Source organism: Xyrauchen texanus, chromosome 7 (assembly GCF_025860055.1).
Source record: "Xyrauchen texanus isolate HMW12.3.18 chromosome 7, RBS_HiC_50CHRs, whole genome shotgun sequence".
In the NCBI taxonomy this organism is placed as follows: domain Eukaryota; kingdom Metazoa; phylum Chordata; class Actinopteri; order Cypriniformes; family Catostomidae; genus Xyrauchen; species Xyrauchen texanus.
In genome coordinates this window covers 182041-206126 of record NC_068282.1, presented here as the reverse complement: position 1 = coordinate 206126, position 24086 = coordinate 182041, and the positions used below count along the sequence as shown (strand labels likewise).

Below are 24086 nucleotides of genomic sequence, written 5' to 3'. Positions count from 1 at the left end.
GTGTGTGTGTGGCTTCAAGAGAGCAAACATGAAATGAGTTATATTGTACTTTACAGGTTATTGCAAATTTCCTCGTTTAATGGAAAAATGAACGCGCTTAATGAAGTGAACAAGGTGATTTCAAGCGTGTCGTATTACACCCATCGTCACGGCAACCCAGAGGAAGAGGAGTGGCTGACTGCAGAGCGTATGGCTGTAAGAGCACGATACTCTCCTAACCTGTCAATCAATCAATCAATCAATCATGCAAATGAGCCGTGATGTCACTGATATGCAGGTGTACAGAAAGGGAAACAGTATGTAACAGTATGATTTAGTGTTCGTCTGAGAACTATACACTACTTTAGATGCTTCCTGTACCCCAATGTCATGTCACATGACTCGACAGGAAGTGTTGATGATGTTTGTGTGTATCAGGAGTGGATTCAGCAGAACAACATTCTGTCCATCGTGTTGAGAGACAGTCTTCATCAGCCGCAGTATGTGGAGAAACTGGAGAAGATCCTGCGATTCATCATCAAAGAGAAAGCGCTCACACTGCAGGACCTGGACAACATCTGGGCCGCTCAGGTACCGAACAGGAAACACTTATAAGAGCTGATGCCGTCAGACAGACACGGACCACGTATACATGCAATTACTGAATTATTCAAACGTTATTATGCAAATGCAATAAATAACGAGTTATTATTATTATTATTATTATTATTTGACTGCTGACAGATTGAAGCGTGTGTAAGTGTACTCATGCTCATTTCTCAGGCTGGTAAACATGAAGCGATTGTGAAGAATGTTCATGATCTGTTGGCGAAGCTGGCGTGGATTTCTCTCCTGAACAGCTCGATCACCTGTTTGACTGCTTCAAGGTGACTTGCGGCTCACATGCATATTAATATATTGTAATAATATATTAGAGACGATTGAAACTCATCTGTGATTGGCAGGCGAGTTGGACGAATGCGAGTAAAAAGCAGCGTGAGAAGCTTCTGGAGTTGATCCGCAGGTTGGCGGAGGATGATAAGGATGGAGTGATGGCTCATAAAGTTCTCAGTCTGCTGTGGAATCTGGCACACAGTGATGATGTACCTGTAGACATCATGGATCAGGCCTTGAGCGCTCACATTAAGATCCTGGACTACAGCTGCTCACAGGTACAAACACACGACACGCGACGTTCACGTGATTACAGCAGGGGTACCCAAACCTTGAACCCTGATCCAGAAACATGCAGTCATGACCCTATTGCTCTAGTTGAATGCTCTGTCAGGTGTAATACATGTCAGTGTGCCGTTGTTCATGTGTGTGCAGGACCGTGACACACAGAAGATGCAGTGGATCGATCGCTTCATCGAGGAGCTCCGGACCAATGATAAGTGGGTGATTCCGGCTCTGAAGCAGATCCGAGAGATCTGTAGTCTGTTTGGAGAAGCTCCTCAGAACCTCAGGTGAGTTCTTCAGTTGAACACACGCGTGTATTCCTCATGTCTTCACTTGTGTGTGATTGTGTTCTCTCGTGCAGTCAGACTCAGAGGAGTCCACACGTCTTCTACCGTCATGATCTGATCAACCAGCTGCAGCACAATCACGCGCTCGTCACGCTGGTCGCCGAGAACCTGTCTGCATACATGGAGAACATGAGGCAGTTCTCTAAAGGTTTGTGTTAAACGTGTGATCACCATCATGTGTGTCCAAGTGTTGTTGCTCCAATTCTGATCTGTAATTGTGATCAGAGAATCCAGGTTTTGACCCTCAGACGGTTCGAGCGGACAGTCGCTACAGCCACGTACAGGAAGTCCAAGAGAGACTCAATTTCCTGCGGTCAGTGGCTTGTTTTAAACACAAACACACACACACACACACACACTCTTAAGGTGATCTCCGAATATAAAACGGCTGAGATGTGCTTTGGTGTTCTTCATGTGGTTTGTGGAACGCTGTGTGCAGGTTTCTGCTGAAGGACGGGCAGCTGTGGCTCTGCGCTCCTCAGGCCAAACAGATCTGGAAGTGTCTGGCAGAGAACGCCGTGTTTCTGTGCGATCGCGAGGCCTGTTTTAAGTGGTACTCCAAACTGATGGGTGACGAGCCGGACCTGGACCCCGACATCAACAAGGACTTCTTTGAAAACAACGTGCTGCAGCTGGACCCCACGCTGCTGACGGAGAACGGCATGAAATGCTTCGAGCGCTTCTTTAAAGCCGTGAACTGCAGGGAGGGCAAGCTGGTGGCCAAACGCAGGGCGTACATGATGGACGATCTGGAGCTGATCGGACTCGACTACCTCTGGAGGGTAACTGATGCTTAAAGAACAGTTTCTGTCATGGAAAACCAGAATATCAGGGAATTTAAAAAGAATGGAAGAATCATGGAGATTTCTAAAATATATCATGAGCTAGAGGTGACCCTTGTGCGAAGACATTGTGATGTTTGATCTGTCAGTGAATCATTCAAGTCCAAGTCAAGCGGTTCTCAAATCGCTCTCAATCAAAATCTGTATCCAGTAATCAAAGTCATGGGAATTCATTGGGCAAAAAGGGTGGAAACACCGCTGATGAGACCACGCATGAACGGATCTCTCAAACACGCAGATATACGCATATAGAAATAGAAGCATGTTTGACTCTTTTTACATCTAAACATTATAATGAAGAACTGCATTTCTTCAACTGAGAATGGTCTTAAAATCTATACGAAACTGTGTTTGTAACCCATTTGTACTTGTGTAATGGGACATTTCAGAGTGAAACAAGATGTTTGACTAGTCGATTTTATTGGATGGGGATCTCTGTATGAGGGGCGGTTGGGCTTGGTGATGTTAGCCAAACAGTCCATTTTGATGTCATGTTGACTTGAATTGGAGGTTATTTCATCAAACTCCAGATTCATGTATTTTCACTGCACAGGTTGTGATTCAAGGCAGTGATGACATCGCCACCCGAGCGATAGACCTGCTGAAAGAGATCTACACCAACCTCGGACCCAAACTGCAAGTGAATCAGGTGACCGTGCCGTCCTGTCTCTCGTGTCACATGCACTCGTCATGACCTCTTGTCTGATCCGGTGCTGTTGTTCGCAGGTGGAGATTCACGAAGACTTCATCCAGTCGTGTTTCGATCGGCTCAAGGCGTCGTATGATACGCTGTGCGTTCTGGAGGGTGATAAGGACAGCATTAACTGCGCCAGACAGGAGGCCATACGTATGGTGCGCGTAATGACCGTACTTAAAGAGTACATCAACGAGTGTGACAGTGACTATCATGAGGAGAGAACCATCCTGCCCATGTCCAGGTACCTGCTGTAGTAGTTCCTGTAGAGCTTATATACTGATGCATAGATCAATGCACTTGAAGCGTCTGCATAGGGTGTTTTCAGGTGTTACTGCATTTTAAGCCATTTTTATTTAGTTCCTCATTTTCTGTGTTTCAGGGCGTTTCGGGGGAAGCACATCACTCTGGTGGTGCGGTTTCCCAATCAGGGTCGTCAGGTGGACGATCTGGACATCTGGTCCCACACAAACGACACCATCGGCTCCGTCCGCCGCTGCATCCTGTCTCGCATTAAAGCCAACAGCACGCACACCAAAGTGGAGCTTTTCATTGGAGGAGAGATCGTGGACCCCGCTGATGACCGCCGGCTGATTGGACAGCTCAACCTGAAAGATAAAACTGTGAGCTTTATAATCCTTTGAATGTCCTCGACTTGAAATAAAGACTCTGATCGTTTACCAAAACTCTCGACTGTGTCTCTCTCTCTGTAGCTGATCACAGCGAAGCTCACTCAGGTGAGCTCCAACATGCCCTCCAGCCCCGACAGCTCGTCCGACTCCTCCACCGGCTCACCCGGAAACCATGGCAACCAGTACAGCGAGGGGCCCAAACCTGAGGTGGAAAGCTGCTTGCCAGGAGTGGTGAGAACCCATCCTTGTGTTACACGTGATTAACCTCGAAGCACAGAGGAAGCCCGTCCTGTCGAGCTGACCGCTTGCTTTCATCTTCAGATTATGTCGCTGCACCTGCGCTACATCTCCTTCCTGTGGCAGATCGCTGACCTGGGCTGCACCTTAAACATGCTGTTACTGCGAGATGGCGCTCGAGTCCTCATGAAGCTCATGCCTCCAGGTACCAGTGAAGCATGTGTCAGAGATCATGTGCTGTATAACGTGACGATCGGCTGACCTTGTGCTCCTTGTGTTCACAGATAACACTACAGTGGAAAACCTTCGAGCCATATGTTTGGATCACGCTAAGCTGGGGGAGAACAGTCTGAGCCCCACGCTGGACTCGCGCTTCTTTGGGCCGCCCCCTTCACAAGTGCTCTACCTCACTGAGGTATCCTCATATTGCTTTAAAACTGTAAGAGGCCATTTACACAGTTTTGTTCTTGCTGGACGGACCGCAGCTGAATGGAACAGAATTCAGGGGTCTCAAGATGTTTTAAACTTGCCATATCAGTACAAAGTTCATGATGTAAGACACTGAAGAAATGGGAAGGTGCGACACAATGGCAAAATATGTCAGTCTGACACATCTACGTATAGACCAATAATTAAGGGAACGCAAGAACATATCTTGAGTGAACGCCCCTTTCATTGCTCTTCTATCCACTTTACTGTTCAACATAACTAGGATGCGGCCGTTATTAAACTTGAATGTGGACTTTATTGCGTGTTAGCGTGTTAGCGCATTAGCGCCATGAATTCAGAATCCAAACAAGACAAATTAAACATTTTCTACTGCATATAAACTCAGCAAGTAAAGAAACATCCCTTTTTCAGGACACTGTATTTTAAAGATAACTGTACAGATCTTTATTATAAAGGGTTTAAAATGTTTTCATGCTTGTTCAATGAACCATAAAGCATTAATGAACATGCACCTGTGGAACAGTCGTTACGACACTAACACTTTACAGACAGCAAGGAAGGTCACCGTTATAAAAACTATAGAGTTACTAAAGAGACCTTTCCACTGACTCTGAAAAACACCAGAAGAAAGATGCCCAGGGTCCTGCTCATCATGAACGTGTCTTGGGCATGCTGCATGGTGGCATGAGGACTGCAGATGTGGCCAGGGCAATAAATCACAATGTCCGTACTGTGAGACGCCTGAGACAGCGTTACAGGAAGTACAGCTGATCATCCTCACAGTGGCAGAACACGTGTAACAACACCTGCACAGGATCATCCGAATATCACACCTGCGGGACAGGTACAGGATGGCATCAACAACTGCCCGAGTTACACGAGGAACACACAATCCCTCCATCAGTGCGCAGACTGTCCGCAGTAGTCTGAGAGAGGCTGGACTCCACCTTCACTGGACCAGACATCACCAGCAACAACGTCGCCTACGGGCACAAACCCACCTTCACTGGACCAGACATCACCAGCAACAACGTCACCTACGGGCACAAACCCACCTTCACTGGACCAGACATCACCGGCAACAACATCACCTACGGGCACAAACCCACCTTCACTGGACCAGACAGGACTGGCGACAACGTCTCCTATGGGCACAAACCCACCTTCACTGGACCAGACATCACCTGCAACAACATCACCTACGGGCACAAACCCACCTTCACTGGACCAGACATCACCGGCAACAACGTCTCCTACGGGCACAAACCCACCTTCACTGGACCAGACATCACCGGCAACAACGTCACCTACGGGCACAAACCCACCTTCACTGGACCAGACATCACTGGCAACAACGTCACCTACGGGCACAAACCCACCTTCACTGGACCAGACATCACCGGCAACAACGTCACCTACGGGCACAAACCCACCTTCACTGGACCAGACATCACTGGCAACAACGTCACCTACGGGCACAAACACACCTTCACTGGACCAGAAATCACTAGCAACAACGTCACCTACGGGCACAAACCCACCTTTACTGGACCAGACATCACTAGCAACAACGTCACCTACGGGCATAAACCCACCTTCACTGGACCAGACATCACCGACAACAACGTCACCTACGGGCACAAACACACCTTCTCTGGACCAGACATCACCGGCAACAATGTCTCCTACGGGCACAAACACACCTTCACTGGACCAGACATGACCGGCTACAACGTCACCTACGGGCACAAACCCACCTTCACTGGACCAGACATCACCAGCAACAACGTCACCTACGGGCACAAACACAACTTCACTGGACCAGACATCACCGGCAACAATGTCTCCTACGGGCACAAACACACCTTTACTGGACCAGACATCACTAGCAACAACGTCACCTACGGGCACAAACACACCTTTACTGGACCAGACATCACCGGCAACAATGTCTCCTACGGGCACAAACACACCTTCACTGGACCAGACATCACCGGCAACAATGTCTCCTACGGGCACAAACACACCTTCACTGGACCAGACATCACCGGCAACAACGTCACCTACGGGCACAAACCCACCTTCACTGGACCAGACATCACCGGCAACAATGTCTCCTACGGGCACAAACACACCTTTACTGGACCAGACATCACTAGCAACAACGTCACCTACGGGCACAAACACACCTTCACTGGACCAGACATCACCGGCAACAATGTCTCCTACGGGCACAAACACACCTTCACTGGACCAGATATCACTAGCAACAACGTCACCTACGGGCATAAACCCACCTTCACTGGACCAGACATCACCGGCAACAATGTCTCCTACGGGCACAAACACACCTTTACTGGACCAGACATCACTAGCAACAACGTCACCTACGGGCATAAACCCACCTTCACTGGACCAGACATCACCGGCAACAATGTCTCCTACGGGCACAAACACACCTTCACTGGACCAGACATCACCGGCAACAATGTCTCCTACGGGCACAAACCCACCTTCACTGGACCAGACATCACCGGCAACAACGTCACCTACGGGCACAAACACACCTTCACTGGACCAGACATCACCGGCAACAATGTCTCCTACGGGCACAAACACACCTTCACTGGACCAGACATCACCGGCAACAACGTCACCTACGGGCACAAACCCACCTTCACTGGACCAGACATCACCGGCAACAATGTCTCCTACGGGCACAAACACACCTTCACTGGACCAGACATCACCGGCAACAATGTCACCTACGGGCACAAACCCACCTTCACTGGACCAGACATCACCGGCAACAATGTCTCCTACGGGCACAAACCCACCTTCACTGGACCAGACATGACCGGCAACAATGTCTCCTACGGGCACAAACCCACCTTCACTGGACCAGACATGACCGGCTACAACGTCACCTATGGGCACAAACACACCTTCACTGGACCAGACATCACCGGCAACAATGTCTCCTACGGGCACAAACACACCTTTACTGGACCAGACATCACCGGCAACAATGTCTCCTACGGGCACAAACACACCTTTACTGGACCAGACATCACCGGCAACAATGTCTCCTACGGGCACAAACACACCTTCACTGGACCAGACATCACCGGCAACAATGTCTCCTACGGGCACAAACACACCTTTACTGGACCAGACATCACCGGCAACAATGTCTCCTATGGGCACAAACACACCTTTACTGGACCAGACATCACCGGCAACAACGTCACCTACGAGCACAAACACACCTTCACTGGACCAGACATCACTGGCAACAATGTCTCCTATGGGCACAGACCCACCTTCACTGGACCAGACATCACCGGCAACAATGTCTCCTATGGGCACAAACCCACCTTCACTGGACCAGACATCACCGGCAACAATGTCTCCTATGGGCACAGACCCACCTTCACTGGACCAGACATCACCGGCAACAATGTCTCCTATGGGCACAAACCCACCTTCACTGGACCAGACATCACCGGCAACAACGTCACCTACGGGCACAAACCCACCTTCACTGGACCAGACATCACCGGCAACAATGTCTCCTACGGGCACAAACACACCTTTACTGGACCAGACATCACTAGCAACAACGTCACCTACGGGCATAAACCCACCTTCACTGGACCAGACATCACCGGCAACAATGTCTCCTACGGGCACAAACCCACCTTCACTGGACCAGACATCACCGGCAACAATGTCTCCTACGGGCACAAACACACCTTCACTGGACCAGACATCACCGGCAACAATGTCTCCTACGGGCACAAACCCACCTTCACTGGACCAGACATCACCGGCAACAACGTCACCTACGGGCACAAACACACCTTCACTGGACCAGACATCACCGGCAACAATGTCTCCTACGGGCACAAACACACCTTCACTGGACCAGACATCACCGGCAACAAGCGTCACCTCACGGGCACAAACCCACCTTCACTGGACCAGACATCACCGGCAACAACGTCACCTACGGGCACAAACCCACCTTCACTGGACCAGACATCACCGGCAACAATGTCACCTACGGGCACAAACCCACCTTCACTGGACCAGACATCACCGGCAACAATGTCTCCTACGGGCACAAACCCACCTTCACTGGACCAGACATGACCGGCAACAATGTCTCCTACGGGCACAAACCCACCTTCACTGGACCAGACATGACCGGCTACAACGTCACCTATGGGCACAAACACACCTTCACTGGACCAGACATCACCGGCAACAATGTCTCCTACGGGCACAAACCCACCTTCACTGGACCAGACATCACCGGCAACAATGTCTCCTACGGGCACAAACACACCTTCACTGGACCAGACATCACCGGCAACAATGTCTCCTACGGGCACAAACCCACCTTCACTGGACCAGACATCACCGGCAACAACGTCACCTACGGGCACAAACCCACCTTCACTGGACCAGACATCACCGGCAACAACGTCACCTACGGGCACAAACCCACCTTCACTGGATCAGACATCAATGGCAACAATGTCTCCTTCGGGCACAAACACACCTTTACTGGACCAGACATCACCAGCAACAACATCACCTACGGGCACAAACACACCTTCACTGGACCAGACATCACCGGCAACAATGTCTCCTACGGGCACAAACACACCTTTACTGGACCAGACATCACCGGCAACAATGTCTCCTACGGGCACAAACCCACCTTCACTGGATCAGACATCAATGGCAACAATGTCTCCTTCGGGCACAAACACACCTTTACTGGACCAGACATCACCAGCAACAACATCACCTACGGGCACAAACACACCTTCACTGGACCAGACATCACCGGCAACAATGTCACCTACGGGCACAAACCCATCTTCATTGGACCAGACAGGACTGGCTTGTCACACCAGGGGTGATGGTAGGATGGTCGGTGATGGCGTTACACAGAGGCTTGTACTCTGGCGCAGGATCGATTTGGAGGTGGAGGGTCCATCATGGTCTGGGTCGGTGTGTCACAGCATCATCAGACTGAGCTTGTTGTCATTGCAGGTAATCTCAACACTGTGCGTTACAGGGAACACATCCTCCTCCCTCATGTGGTACCCTTCCTGCCAACTCATCCTGGCATGACCCTCCAGCATGGCAATGCCAGCAGTCATACTGCTCGTTCTGTGCATGATCTCCTGTAAGACAGGAATGCCAGTGTTCTGCCATGGCCAGGGAAGAGTCCGGATCTCAACATCTCACAGCAAGAACTGGCACATCTGGTGCATGAGGAGGAGATGCACTGCAGTACTTCATGCAACTGAACCAGATACTGACAGTTACATTAGTGCCCCGCCCCCCCCCCCTTGATCAGGGACACATTATTACATTTCTGTCAGTCACACGTCTGTCAAAATTGTTCAGTTTATGTCTTAGTTGTTCAATCTTTTTATGTTCATACAGATATTTACACATGTTCAGTTTGCTGAAAATAAAAGCAGCTGAAAGTGAGAGGACGTTTCTGTTTTTGCTGAGTTTATATTTCTTTAAATCATCATTGAGTGGTTAAAACAGCTTCATTTAATGATCTCATGGGAATTCTACTCATAGAATGAGGCATAAAATCATTAGTTCAGGTTTCAGTGTCCTAATATTGCAATGCTCCTCTAAACGCCTCCCACAGCGGTGTGTGGGTGTCTAAAGGTTCGGGAACAAGTACACTGTCGGCTGGAAGTATTTCAGGGTATTTAGGGTAAAGCATCGCCTTTGGAAATAAAGGAGGTTGTTGGAGATAAATATGTTCACTTGGAGACATAAGCAACATCTCTCTCTCTGTAAAGTAAAAGCAGATTTATTATCATCTCTTTAGTACAACAAGTGAATGAGCTTCTGACTTTTTCCTATAAATATCGTTAGAAAATGACCCAACATTAGGGATCCTGTAGCTGAACTGGTCGAGCATAGCGTTCCCAATGCCAAGATTATGGGTTTGTTTCCCAGGGAACACACAAACTGAACAAATTGATCCCTTGAACGCACTGTAAGTTGGTTTGATTAAAAGCGTCCATGTGAATTGGCATATTATTCTGTGGTTGTGTGATGCCCACTTCACTACAGTCTGCTATGAGATATTTACAGCTAATAACAACAGAACTTCCTCACACTTGATGCTTTGTTCCATGTTTCATATCATATATACGCCATCAATAATGACCGTTTATATTCTGCAGTAACCATCTGACAATCTTCATTTCTGTCAGGTCGTGTATGCCCTTCTGATGCCAGCCAGTGGAACTCTAGGAGATGATGCCAGTGACTTCCAGTACAACTTCCTGAAGTGTGGCGGTCTGCCGCTCGTACTGGGCATGCTCACTAGAAACAACTTCCTTCCAAACGCGGATATGGAGACGAGGCGCGGTGCTTACCTGAACGCCCTGAAGATCAGCAAACTTCTGCTCACCGCTATTGGATTCGGGCATGTGAAGGCTGTAGCAGAGGCGTGCCAACCTGTGGTGGAGGGCACCAACCCAGCGTCACCGGTACGCCACATGTCTGGCATGATAGTACGGCTTTGTGATTTGAGTTGAATTAAAACTGCTTCTCTGAGACACCTTGATGGTGGCCATTTCTTTGTCTCCCAGATCAATCAGGCGACTCACGATCAAGCGCTGGTGCTACAGAACGCGCTCCAGAGCATTCCCAACCCCGCCTCCGAATGCATGCTGCGCAACGTGGCCATACGATTGGCTCAGCAGATCTCTGATGAGGTGCATGATCTAACATTGCAGCTTTTATAAAGTCTTGAAGGTGTTTTCTCCACTGACTTTTATCTCTTTGTTGTCCAACATGACACAGAACTTCTTCCAGGCATCAAAGTACATCCCAGACATCTGTGTGATCCGAGCCGTGCAGAAGATCGTTTGGGCGTCCGGTTGCGGAATGGTCCCGCTGGTCTTCAGTTCTAACGAGGAGATCAGCAAGATCTACGAGAAGGTACGAAACAGTTCAGGGATCCCTCGCATCCTGGAAAACCTGGAATTTTACCACACACATTCACCCGTTCACACACACTCACATTCACACACACACACACACACACACACACACACACACACATTCACCCACACACACTCACATTCACTCACACACACATTCACCCATTCACACACATTCACACACACTCACATTCACACACACACACACACATTCACACACATTCACCCATTCACTCACACACACACACACATTCACTCACACACACATTCACCCATTCACACACACACACACACCCATTCACACACACACACACACACACCCATTCACACACACACACACACACCATTCACCCATTCACACACACACACATTCACCCATTCACACACACACACACCCATTCACCCATTCACACACACACACATTCACCCATTCACTCACACACACATTCACCCATTCACACACACACACACACACACACACACACACACCCATTCACACACATTCACACACACTCACATTCACACACACACACACACATTCACACACACATTCACCCATTCACTCACACACACACACACACATTCACTCACACACACACATTCACCCATTCACTCACACACACACACATTCACTCACACACACATTCACCCACACACACACACACACACACACACACACACATGTTGTGTTTCCATGTTTTATGGGGACTTTCCATAGACATAATGGTTTTTATACTGTACAAACTTTATATTCTATCCCCTAAACCTAACCCTACCCCTAAACCTAACCCTACCCCTAAACCTAACCCTCACAGAAAACCTTCTGCATTTTTACCTTTTCAAAAAACATAATTTAGTATGATTTATAAGCTGTTTTCCTCATGGGGACCGACAAAATGTCCCCACAAGGTCAAACATTTCGGGTTTTACTATCCTTATGGGGACATTTGGTCACACACACACACACACACACACACACACACACACACACACACACACACACACACACACACACACACACACACACACACGACACACACACAGCAATAATGGTAGAGCTGCATGTAAGGTGCTAGTCTGATATTGGGAGTAACTTGGGGTTCAGTGTCAAGGACACTTCGGCATGTGGAGTCATGTGGGCCGGGATTCGAACCACCAACCCTGTGATTAGCAGCCGACCCGCTCTACCACCTGAGACACAGCCGTGTGTCCCAAAGTCAGTTTAAATACCGTAGGTATTGATACATCGACTTTATTCTTATAATACTTAAACATTCAACTGAAGTCAGTAGATTAGACATGCAAATTTTAATAAAGGAGAAGGACATTATTGATACTCATTATTATTATTATTATTATTATTATTATTGTCTTTTTGGATGAAAAGCTCAGCAGTTCACAAACTGAACTGAAACCACAGATCTACTTATAATGCTCAAAGGGATTCTCTGATCTCTCACCCTCATGCCATCTGAGATGGGTATGACTTTCTTCTTCTGCAAAACTCTTGAAGATTTGTAGAGAATGGGTGACTTTAATGTCTTCTGAAGCGACTCGATCACTTTGTGCATGGAAAAGAACGATATTTAAATGATCGTTTCGATTCAGTGACTCGTTGCACATAAGACACTCATTTGGTGCCACATTTCGGCATCTCCAGAAGGGGTCACTAAACGAATCAATAATGAAACAAATACCCTTGATCACAACCCCGGAAACATGTTTGTGGATCAATGATTGTCTCTTTCACCCCTCGTGAGTTTTTATCCCTGTGAGTTTAAACTTTAGACAATGATGACAGTCAGACTGATGATTTGTTTTTACATGATTTACATTTACATTTCTGCATTTGGCAGACGCTTTTATCCAAAGGGACTTACAGAGCACTTATTACAGGGACAATCCCCCCGGAGCAACCTGGAGTTAAGTGTCTTACTCAAGGACACAATGGTGGTGACTGTGGGCATCAAACCAGCAACCTTCTGAGTACCAATGTATTATACAGAGCACTTATTACAGGGACAATCCCCCCAGAACAACCTGGAGTTAAGTGTCTTACTCAAGGACACAATGGTGGTGACTGTGGGGATCAAACCAGCAACCTTCTGAGTACCAATGTATTATACAGAGCACTTATTACAGGGACAATCCCCCCGGAACAACCTGGAGTTAAGTGTCTTACTCAAGGGCCCAACAGTGGCATCTTGGTGGTGCTGGGCCTTGAACCCCCGACCTTCTGGTCAGTAACCCTGAGCCTCAACCACTGAGCCACCACTGCCCCCATTGACACTTGGTTGGTAACGTGTTGATTCGGCTTTAACGATTCAACGATCAGAGTCCTCTTTTACCGCGGTCACCACGTGTAGTGCAAATCACGGAGTCTAGTCGTAAAAGCAGCATTAGCAATAAAACGCAGATTGTTCTGGAATATTACACTTGTTGGGCGCATGAAATGTGTTCCTTGAAAAGAGTTGGTAACCCAATATATTTTTCTTCATTGTTTTATTGTCTGTTGTCCTGCAGACTAACGCCGGTAATGAGCCGGACACAGAGGACGAGCAGGTGTGCTGTGAGGCACTGGAGGTCATGACCCTGTGTTTCGCTCAGCTCCCTACGGCTCTCGACACATTCAGTAAAGAGAAAGCCTGGCAGACCTTCATCATCGACCTGCTGCTTCACTGCCAGAGCAAGTATGTACTTGAGTTCTGTGACGCCCGTTGATGGTCACAAGAGTTCAGACTAGTCCCTCCGTTTGGGCAAATATATTCAAAACATGTCAAATAGAAACTACAATAAATGTCTGTTATCCATGTATCCATTTCTCATTCCTTTTTGTCACCATATGGCATTTTTAATATTGATAGTATCGATCCTTGTATCTATATATTATACATTTATTTATGACATTTCTAAATAAAATGATCCATTATAAATGTTGAATATATGAACTGATGATTATCGTCCCATGTGTGTCAAACATGTTCAGTGATCCAAACATCATCTGCAGCCTGAAACTGAACTTTTGATCAGATTTTAGGAGTGAACGCACTTAACTGCATAGAGAGATATAGGATGCTCCCTTGCTCCCTATTTAGTGCATGACTTAACCTCCAGTGTGCTGTCTGTCTGCACTGGTCTCAGAACAGTTATAGAGAGCTATAGGATGCTCCCATGCTCCCTATTTAGTGCATGACTTAACCTCCAGTGTGCTGTCTGTCTGCACTGGTCTCAGAACAGTTATAGGAGAGCTATAGGATGCTCCCTTGCTCCCTATTTAGTGCATGACTTAACCTCCAGTGTGCTGTCTGTCTGCACTTGTCTCAGAACAGTTATAGGAGAGCTATAGGATGCTCCCTTGCTCCCTATTTAGTGAATGACTTAACCTCCAGTGTGCTGTCTGTCTGCACTGGTCTCAGAACAGTTATAGGAGAGCTATAGGATTCTCCCTTGCTCCCTATTTAGTGCACGACTTAACCTCCAGTGTGCTGTCTGTCTGCACTGGTCTCAGAACAGTTATAGGAGAGCTATAGGATGCTCCCTTGCTCCCTATTTAGTGCATGACTTAACCTCCTGTGTGCTGTCTGTCTGCACTGGTCTCAGAACAGTTATATGAGAGCTATAGGATGCTCCCTTGCTCCCTATTTAGTGCATGACTTAACCTCCAGTGTGCTGTCTATCTGCACTGGTCTCAGAACAGTTATAGGAGAGCTATAGGATGCTCCCTTGCTCCCTATTTAGTGAACGACTTAACCTCCAGTGTGCTGTGTGTCTGCACTGGTCTCAGAACAGTTATAGAGAGCTATAGGATGCTCCCTTGCTCCCTATTTAGTGCACGACTTAACCTCCCAGTGTGCTGTCTGTCTGCACTGGTCTCAGAACAGTTATAGAGAGCTATAGGATGCTCCCTATTTAGTGCACGACTTAACCTCCAGTGTGCTGTGTGTCTGCACTGGTCTCAGAACAGTTATAGGAGAGCTATAGGATGCTCCCAAAATACACCGTTCGAGTATGTGCACGCTGGGTCGCACGAGGTCAAACCCAAATATCCAATAATCTTTTGGAAGCTGGGTGTTTCAACCCCAGAAACAACACGTTTTGGGCATTCTCAGCTCACCGCAATTTGTTTCTGCAGTGCCAAAAGAACCCGGAAGTGCTCGAGCCGAACATCTGTAACATCATCTGTTCTAGTGTTGCACGATTGCCCCATACACTTCCTTCCAAAGTGTGCAATGATTCGTCATATTGTGAGCATGAATTGTGTTTTCATTCAGAGCTGTACGTCAGATGGCACAGGAGCAGTTCTTCCTGATGGCCACCAGGTGTTGTATGGGACACAGACCGCTCCTGTTCTTCATCACCCTCCTCTTCACGGTTCTGGGAGTGAGTACTGCTGGCACATGTAGAACAGAGGATTGTGTGTGTTATTAATGGACCTGGACAACATTCTTTGGTTTGTGTTGTTTTAGAGCACGGCTAAAGAAAGAGCGAAGCACGCTGGCGATTACTTCATCCTCTTACGGCACCTGCTCAACTACGCGTACAACAGCAACATAAACCTGCCGAACGCAGAGGTGCTGCTCAACAACGAGATCGACTGGCTCAAGAGAATCCGAGTGCGTCACAACAACAACACTCGTAGCATGAAGAACCGTAAATGTGATGTTTAAACACTCTTTGAACTTCAGGCTTCTCTCTCTGTTCAGGATGAGGTGAAGAGGACGGGCGAGACGGGCGTCGAGGAGACCATTCTGGAGGGTCACCTGGGGGTCACCAAAGAGCTGCTGGCCTTCCAAACACCTGAGAAGAAATTCTACATCGGCTGTGAGAAAGGTGGCGCTAATCTCATAAAGGTGAGCTGAGGATTTTAACATTGTTGTGAAAGAGTTGCTCACTTCCTGTGTCCCCTGCCCTCATTTCCTGTCTGTGTCTCTCTTACAGGAGCTGATAGATGACTTTATATTCCCGGCGTCTAACGTATATCTGCAGTACGTGAAGAGCGGCGAGTTCCCCGCGGAACAGGCCATTCCCGTGTGCAGCAGTCCTGCGTCCATAAACGCCGGCTTTGAGCTGCTGGTGGCGCTCGCTGTCGGCTGCATGCGCAACCTCAAACAGATCGTTGACACGCTCACAGACATGTACTATCTAGGCACGTATGGAACTGTTGGGTGTATCGGTGCCGATTACAATTAGTCTTACAGAACAGGATCTCTATTAATGACTAATGAGTATAAATGGAAACATTTGGGGGATTTTGCCTCTATTTTGTCCTTTCAGAATTAAGTGCATTCAGTTCTGGTTAAAGCCAAATATTTATTGCAGATATTTTGCCGCCGCAGATATGTTGAGCTACACAAACACTGCGTCATGGCTCAGACGTGATTAGACTTGATTGATTTACACACATTCATTGTGCTCATGATTCATGAATGTGGCCCAGTGTGTGTTCAGACCATCGTTTAAAAGAATGCATCTTCGTTCAGGTTGCGAGGCGCTTGCGGAGTGGGAGTATCTGCCTCCAGTTGGGCCGCGGCCGACCAAAGGCTTCGTGGGTCTGAAGAACGCAGGAGCAACATGCTACATGAACTCAGTGATTCAGCAGCTGTACATGATCCCGCCCATCCGAAACGGCATCCTGGCTATCGAGGGCACCGGCAGCGACATCGACGATGACACATCTGGAGATGAGAAGCAGGAGAACGAGGTAAAAAGCACGCTTGTGTAGATCATACATACAGAAAACTCTTAGCACATAGACGAGGTAGAACACGAGTGATTGGACGTCACTCTCACACAAGACGTGTTGTGCTGCAGAGTAATGTGGACCCCAGGGATGATGTGTTTGATGACAAGCCCTCTCTCAATAAGGCCGAGGACCGCAAGGAGTACAACATCGGAGTGCTGCGCCACCTGCAGGTGATCTTCGGCCATCTCGCCGCATCCCGCCTGCAGTACTACGTGCCCAGAGGCTTCTGGAAACAGTTCAGGTAAAATCAGTCGTGAACTCTCTTCAGATTGCCGATATGTTTTGTGCCATATTCTACGGCGGCTGTAGCGAGATCGAGACTACAGTTCAAACACTCTCTGCAGGTTATGGGGGGAGCCAGTGAATCTCAGAGAGCAACACGATGCGCTGGAGTTCTTTAATTCACTGGTGGACAGTCTGGATGAAGCGCTGAAAGCCCTCGGCCATCCCACAATGCTCAGCAGGATCTTGGGCGGCTCATTTGCAGACCAGAAGATCTGTCAGGGTTGTCCGCACAGGTAAGGACTGATAGCTTGTGCTTTTACCAGTGAGATGATCTGCATTTGAAATGCTGTATGTCTCTTGTTAGGTATGAGTGTGAGGAATCCTTCACCACGTTGAATGTTGACATCAGGAACCACCAAAGCCTCCTGGACTCTTTAGAACAGTACGTCAAAGGGGATCTGCTTGAAGGAGCCAACGCGTACCACTGTGAAAAGTGCAACAAAAAGGTGGGAGATGTTTTCTAGAGTCTCTCAGCTGATAGTAGACCTATAAAGTGTGAATTGGTGACTTTTTCGTCTCCTTATTTGCATTCCAGGTCGACACGGTGAAACGCCTCCTCATTAAGAAACTCCCGCCCATATTGGCCATTCAGTTAAAGCGCTTCGATTACGATTGGGAACGCGAGTGTGCGATTAAATTCAACGATTACTTTGAGTTTCCTCGTGAGCTGGACATGGAGCCGTACACGGTGGCGGGCGTGGAGAAGCTGGAGGGCAAAGAGGTTCCGCTAGAGAGTCAGGTCATCCCAGACAATTCCCCAACAGAATCCGAGCCCATCGGCAGCTCCCGTTATCGTCTAGTGGGCGTGCTGGTGCACTCGGGTCAGGCCAGTGGCGGACATTATTACTCATATATCGTGCAACGTCACGGTAGCTGCGGCGACGGACAGAAGGACCGCTGGTATAAGTTTGATGACGGCGACGTGACGGAGTGTAAGATGGACGATGATGAGGAAATGAAGAATCAGTGCTTCGGTGGAGAGTACATGGGCGAGGTGTTTGATCACATGATGAAGCGCATGTCCTACCGGCGGCAGAAACGCTGGTGGAACGCCTACATTCTGTTCTATGAGCGCATGGACGCAGCAGAGGGCGACAGCGAGCTGTTCAAGTACATTTCCGAACTGACGCTCGCGCCCCAGCCGAACCAGCCGAAAATGCCCTTGGCCATTGAGGCCAGCGTTTGCAAACAGAATGTGCAGTTCATGCACAGCCGCATGCAGTACAGCCTGGAGTATTTTCAGTTCGTTAAGAAACTGCTCACCTGCAATAGTGTCTACCTGAACCCTCCTCCAGGTGCGTTCTGTTTTTAATCTTACATGCTACATGAAATGAAATCTGGGATGAGATGGTCCAGATTTTTGCTCTTTTGATCTGTTTGTTAATGTCTCGTCTCTGATTGTCTCTCTAGGCCAAGATCATCTTTTACCGGAGGCGGAAGAAATAGCGATGATCAGTATCCAGCTCGCTGCTAGATTTCTGTTCAGCACAGGATTCCACACGAAGAAAGTTGTCCGAGGTCCTGCTAGTGACTGGTGAGCATTATTCTACCCACATTGTGAACTGTATTGGTGAGCGTGAGTCCTAATGTCTCTCTCTCTCTCTCTCTCTCTCTCTCTCTCCCTCTCTCAGGTATGATGCCTTGTGCATTCTCTTGCGTCACAGTAAGAATGTTCGCAACTGGTTTGCACCCAACATCCTGTTTGCCTTCCCCACGCGCTTCTCAGAGTACTTGCTGGAGTGTCCAAGTGCAGAGGTGCGAGGAGCGTTCGCCAAACTCATCGTTTTCATTGCACACTTTTCCCTGCAAGATGGACCCTGTCCCGCCCCCATCACCTCACCTGGCTCGTCCACACAGGTTCAGTTCAGCTTTGACTGTTTCCCGGTCATGTCATTGTATTTATAACATCCTCTAGTCCAGTCTGGAATCATGTCGATCTTTCAAATAGAAGACATAGACGAGTCATTATGCCATGTGACTGACAATGTTTCCCTAATGACCTTTGACCTTGTCAGCAGGCCTGTGATAATGTAACACTGAGTGACCACCTGTTGCGGGCGGTGCTGAACTTACTGAGGAGGGAAGTGTCTGAACACGGACGGCACCTTCAGCAGTACTTCAACCTCTTTGTCATGTATGCCAACCTGGGTGAGGGCTCGTTCACTGCACACACAGCAATACTGTTTCTGCTGAACGTTGAGGCAGTTGAATTTATGTCAGTCCGATTTCAAAAGCACCTGAGCATCCTGCCTTGCCATATTGTCTCTTGTAGGTTTGGCAGAGAAGACACAACTGTTGAAGTTGAGCGTGCCAGCCACGTTCATGTTGGTGGCATTGGATGAGGGTCCCGGGCCTCCCATTAAGTATCAGTACGCAGAGCTTGGTAAACTTTACTCTGTGGTGTCACAGCTGGTGCGCTGCTGCGACGTATCATCACGCATGCAGTCCTCAATTAATGGTGAGTGTCAGTTGTGTTGTTGTTCTTTCCTGGTTGGTCAAGCGAAGGCGGCATCCTCACTTGTGGATCTGTTGTTCAGGTAACCCACCTCTGCCCAACCCGTATGGAGACCCCAGCCTCACGGCTCCCATCGTGCCCCTACAACAGCTGGTGGCCGAGATCCTGTTTGTGCGCACAAGCTACGTGAAGAAGATCATCGAGGACTGCAGTAATTCTGAGGAGACGGTGAAACTGCTGCGCTTCTGCTGCTGGGAGAACCCGCAGTTCTCCTCTACGGTTCTCAGCGAGCTGCTCTGGCAGGTCAGTCGCCATTTAGAGCAGCTTGTGTTACAGGCAATCTAATGGTCAACCAATATATCGCCTCTCGATATTTGGTATTTTTAAATGATCAGTATCGACTGATCCATATTCCTGTTTGGCTGATCAGTTTCTCAAGCAGTGACACCTCTGAAAATGGCCTGCTTGCATGTGGGAGCTGTCTGAAACATGTAAACAACCAATCACAGTTTGTTTATTTGTTACATGCCATCGTGTTACTACAATAATAGAATGTGTCTTATTTAAACGCTTCCACATATCAGAGATAGACGCGTATGAGCTCATGATGTTTAAAGTGCTTGCCTCTTTCATTCTCCCGCTCTATCTCTCCTCAACGGTTCCTGGTCAGGGTTAACTGTTGTCTAATGCAGTGGTGTACCCTTCATACGTCCAGCATCCTTTAGCGTATCCACACTCTAACGCATAGATACAATTCACTCAAGGTCATTAGAAAATATGTCTGTTTAACACAATTATCTTTGTAAACAACTCCCTTATATAAACATGTTATATTATCATATACATCCGGAATAAATGTCCGATTGAGATGTGTATGCATGATATAACTGCATAACTTAAACTCCCCCCTCATCGTGTTGCGGTATGCAAGAATAGCGTTCAGTTCTGTGTCTGGAATTGTGCAGGTACGGCGTTGCCGGCCAAAGCCGAGCATTGTGGGTAAGTATCTGTGCAATTGTGCGGTCAGCTCAAGGGGCTTTTTATCTCACATTTGACACTGTTAGCAAGTTCTAGCTCATATGATGAACATCTTGCAACGATGTAAAAGCAGGTCTCTAGCGTGCGTGAAACGGCGTGTGAATGTGGAAATGATTTGGTGCCGCTGAATGTCTGACACCTGTCATCAAAGCTTATGAATTATACCATCAGAATCAAAACTCTCAATTCATCTAACCTTAAATACAAATTACGTTTTAAACTGCGGGAAAAAACTAAACTATAATCGTGGACGACGGACATGTGCGAGTCTGGTTAAAACAGTGATGTATTTTACTTGCTATCGCTAAGCTACGTCACCTAGCGCTGGGCTGGCGAAAACGAATAGACGCACGAATAGATGCATTTTTTTAACCGCAAAACATCTGGTTATTTCATTGCATATCAAACATTTTGGTGTTTCTACACTAGAGGACACAAAATCATTTTTGCCAGTGAGAAATACGTGAACTGTGTACATGAAATTGAAAGATGTGGGTCTGTTGGCGTGGTTAGTTTCTTTTTCAGCTATGAAGTGAAATCAGGAAAATGTCCGTAACAGATCTGTCTGGCGTTGACGTGATGGTAAACATTAGAGCGCGTGCGCACTCACTGGAGGATCATCGCATGTTTTCTCCCCTGGTTTCACTCTGCTAATACACAGAAAAGACACGGGGCATGTCACAAAAAGGAAAGCAAAGACAAAAAGGCGAGAGGTTTATCATTACATGAACATGCAGGAATGTCAACGTTCCCAGATTTCCTAGAAAATTATTGACAAAATATGAAGTATTATATTAAAATAGTATATGAGAATATATTTATATATTTTGAGTTAGATTAGTTAGTAATCTGCTAACAATACTAGTTAAACCAAAATCATGAAGATACACTAAACATAAACTATTTTTATTAACTTTAAGAACGTTTATAATCGTGCCGTGCTCAAGTGGGAAAGCTACTGTAACTGTTCCTTACCGCATTCATGACAGCGCAATATTCGTGAGTCATAAAAACACAGTTCCGATCCAGGCTATAAGCCACATTTCCACCATCGGGCCGAACGATTCTGAGAACGTTAGTAGATTGCTGGATCCGCACGAGCGCGTGAGAGCAACTTCATGGTTAAAGTGCTTCACGTGTGTTTTCAAAGATACAGTTTTGTGTTAAATATAGTAAATATAATGCTAAATAACAATGTATTACATTTTTATCCAATTTATGTATATTTTATTTACTATTCGATTACATTATGTGATCTATCAGTATTATAAATGCCACCCTGCACTCTGGATATCAGTATTGGTCAGTAAAACCCCGTAACGTTTGACCACTGGCCTGTTTCCTGACTGTCACTCATTGTAAACGGTTTGTTCCAGGGCTTTTGAAGAAAGCAGCATCCTGATATGTTGTGAGAACGCCATTTAAGGGATTAAGAGCGAGTGGATGAACACACCTGGGTTTCTACCAGAGAACGTGGTTTAATGTGGCCACATAAACGCATAAGCGATGTTCTGATGGGTTTATGAGGAGTGCACATGTGCGTGGAACAGACTGGATAACAAAAGTCATGTTGTTGCCCAACAACAAGTCAACACAGTGGAAAGAATTCAACATTGGGGAGTACAGTGGGATACCAATGGTCCCTGATGATCACGTATATGTGCTCGTACACTGGGGGAATCCCAGAGTTTTACGTAAGAGGAAAACCCCACTATTGCAGCGTAATTCCTCTGCAGGCTGTGATAGGAAGTTAAGGAAACAAACACAGCAAGAACTTTGGAATACCTGGAAATAAAGTGCAGCAACAGAGAATAAAATAGCAATATCATCCTCGAATACATGTGTGTTATTGGGATTAGGTAGCTGTGCAGAAAGCTACTGACTGACTGAGACGCATGTATACGGGAGTTAAGAGTACGCCGCTTACACAGTGCATGTACACGCATATGCCGATTTCGAGTCTTAAGCAGCTTTCTCACAATAAACGTCTTTCTGGTGTTCATGTAAACAAGCTTGATGTTCTGTGGTGTCAGGTGGCGTATTCGTACACCTATGAGCTGAGGCCGTACCTGGACCTGCTGCTTCAGATCCTTCTGATTGAGGACTCGTGGCAGACGCACAGGTGAGGCATCGATATGTTGATGCACATAAAGAACAAGCCACTTTGCCCGACATATATCCTCATATCAGTGTTCCTGTCATTCTGTCTCTTTATTCAGGATCCACAATGTCCTAAAGGGCATTCCTGATGACCGTGACGGGCTCTTTGACACCGTCCAGCGCTCCAAGAACCATTATCAGAAACGGGCCTATCAGTGCATTAAGTGTATGGTGGCACTCTTCACCAACTGCACTGTGGCTTATCAGATCTTACAGGTGAGGCGTTTCACCATGTACAGTATGCCTGGTTAATTAATAGATATGTGTGCATGATGGGTTGAATGCATTGATCATTAGGGGAGTGAAAAGCTTGCGATTGTTTTTGCAGAGTAATGGTGACCTGAAGAGGAAGTGGACGTGGGCAGTGGAATGGTTGGGTGATGAGTTGGAGAGGAGGCCTTACACAGGAAACCCTCAGTATAGCTACAACAACTGGTCCCCGCCAGTCCAGAGCAATGAGACGTCCAATGGATACTTCCTGGAACGCTCGCACAGCGCCCGGATGACCCTGGCCAAGGCCTGTGAACTCTGCCCTGAGGAGGTGAGCCAATCAGTAAATAATGAAGCTATTTGTGAGTTACTTCTTTCTTTTGATTACTGCACCAACGTGTTTAATATTTTGTGGCCAAAATGCTACGATTATAATAAAGTTTCTGTGATGTCACACTTCAGGCAAAATAAATCTTCCTTTTCTTTTGAGCAGCATCTTTCTGAGGAGCGCTGCCGTTTTAATAATGTTAAGTCAAGTTCATGTCAATAAAACTACAAAATCTTCAATTTAGTTTTCTAAAATTTAAGGTCTTAAATATCTTTATTTAATTTCCCAAATTGGGTTCCAAAAATTACTGTGTGATTTTAAAATTGGATTGATATACTAATAAAAGTAAAATGAAATAAATAAATGAGAGAGAGCGAGAGAGAGAGAGACAGACACAGAAAGAGAGAGAGAGAGAGAAACCATTTACAAGTCCAGATACAAGTTAAAATGTGTAAAGAGAACTGGGTTCTTTTCTACTGAAGACTTTCACTGGAATTACAGTTTTTTTG

General features: G+C 47.1%; 1 pseudogene; it reads left to right on the top strand.

Moving 5' to 3' along the window:
• LOC127646634 (probable ubiquitin carboxyl-terminal hydrolase FAF-X) overlaps positions 1-24086 on the top strand; it is a 45812-nt pseudogene that overhangs the window by 15990 nt on the left and 5736 nt on the right.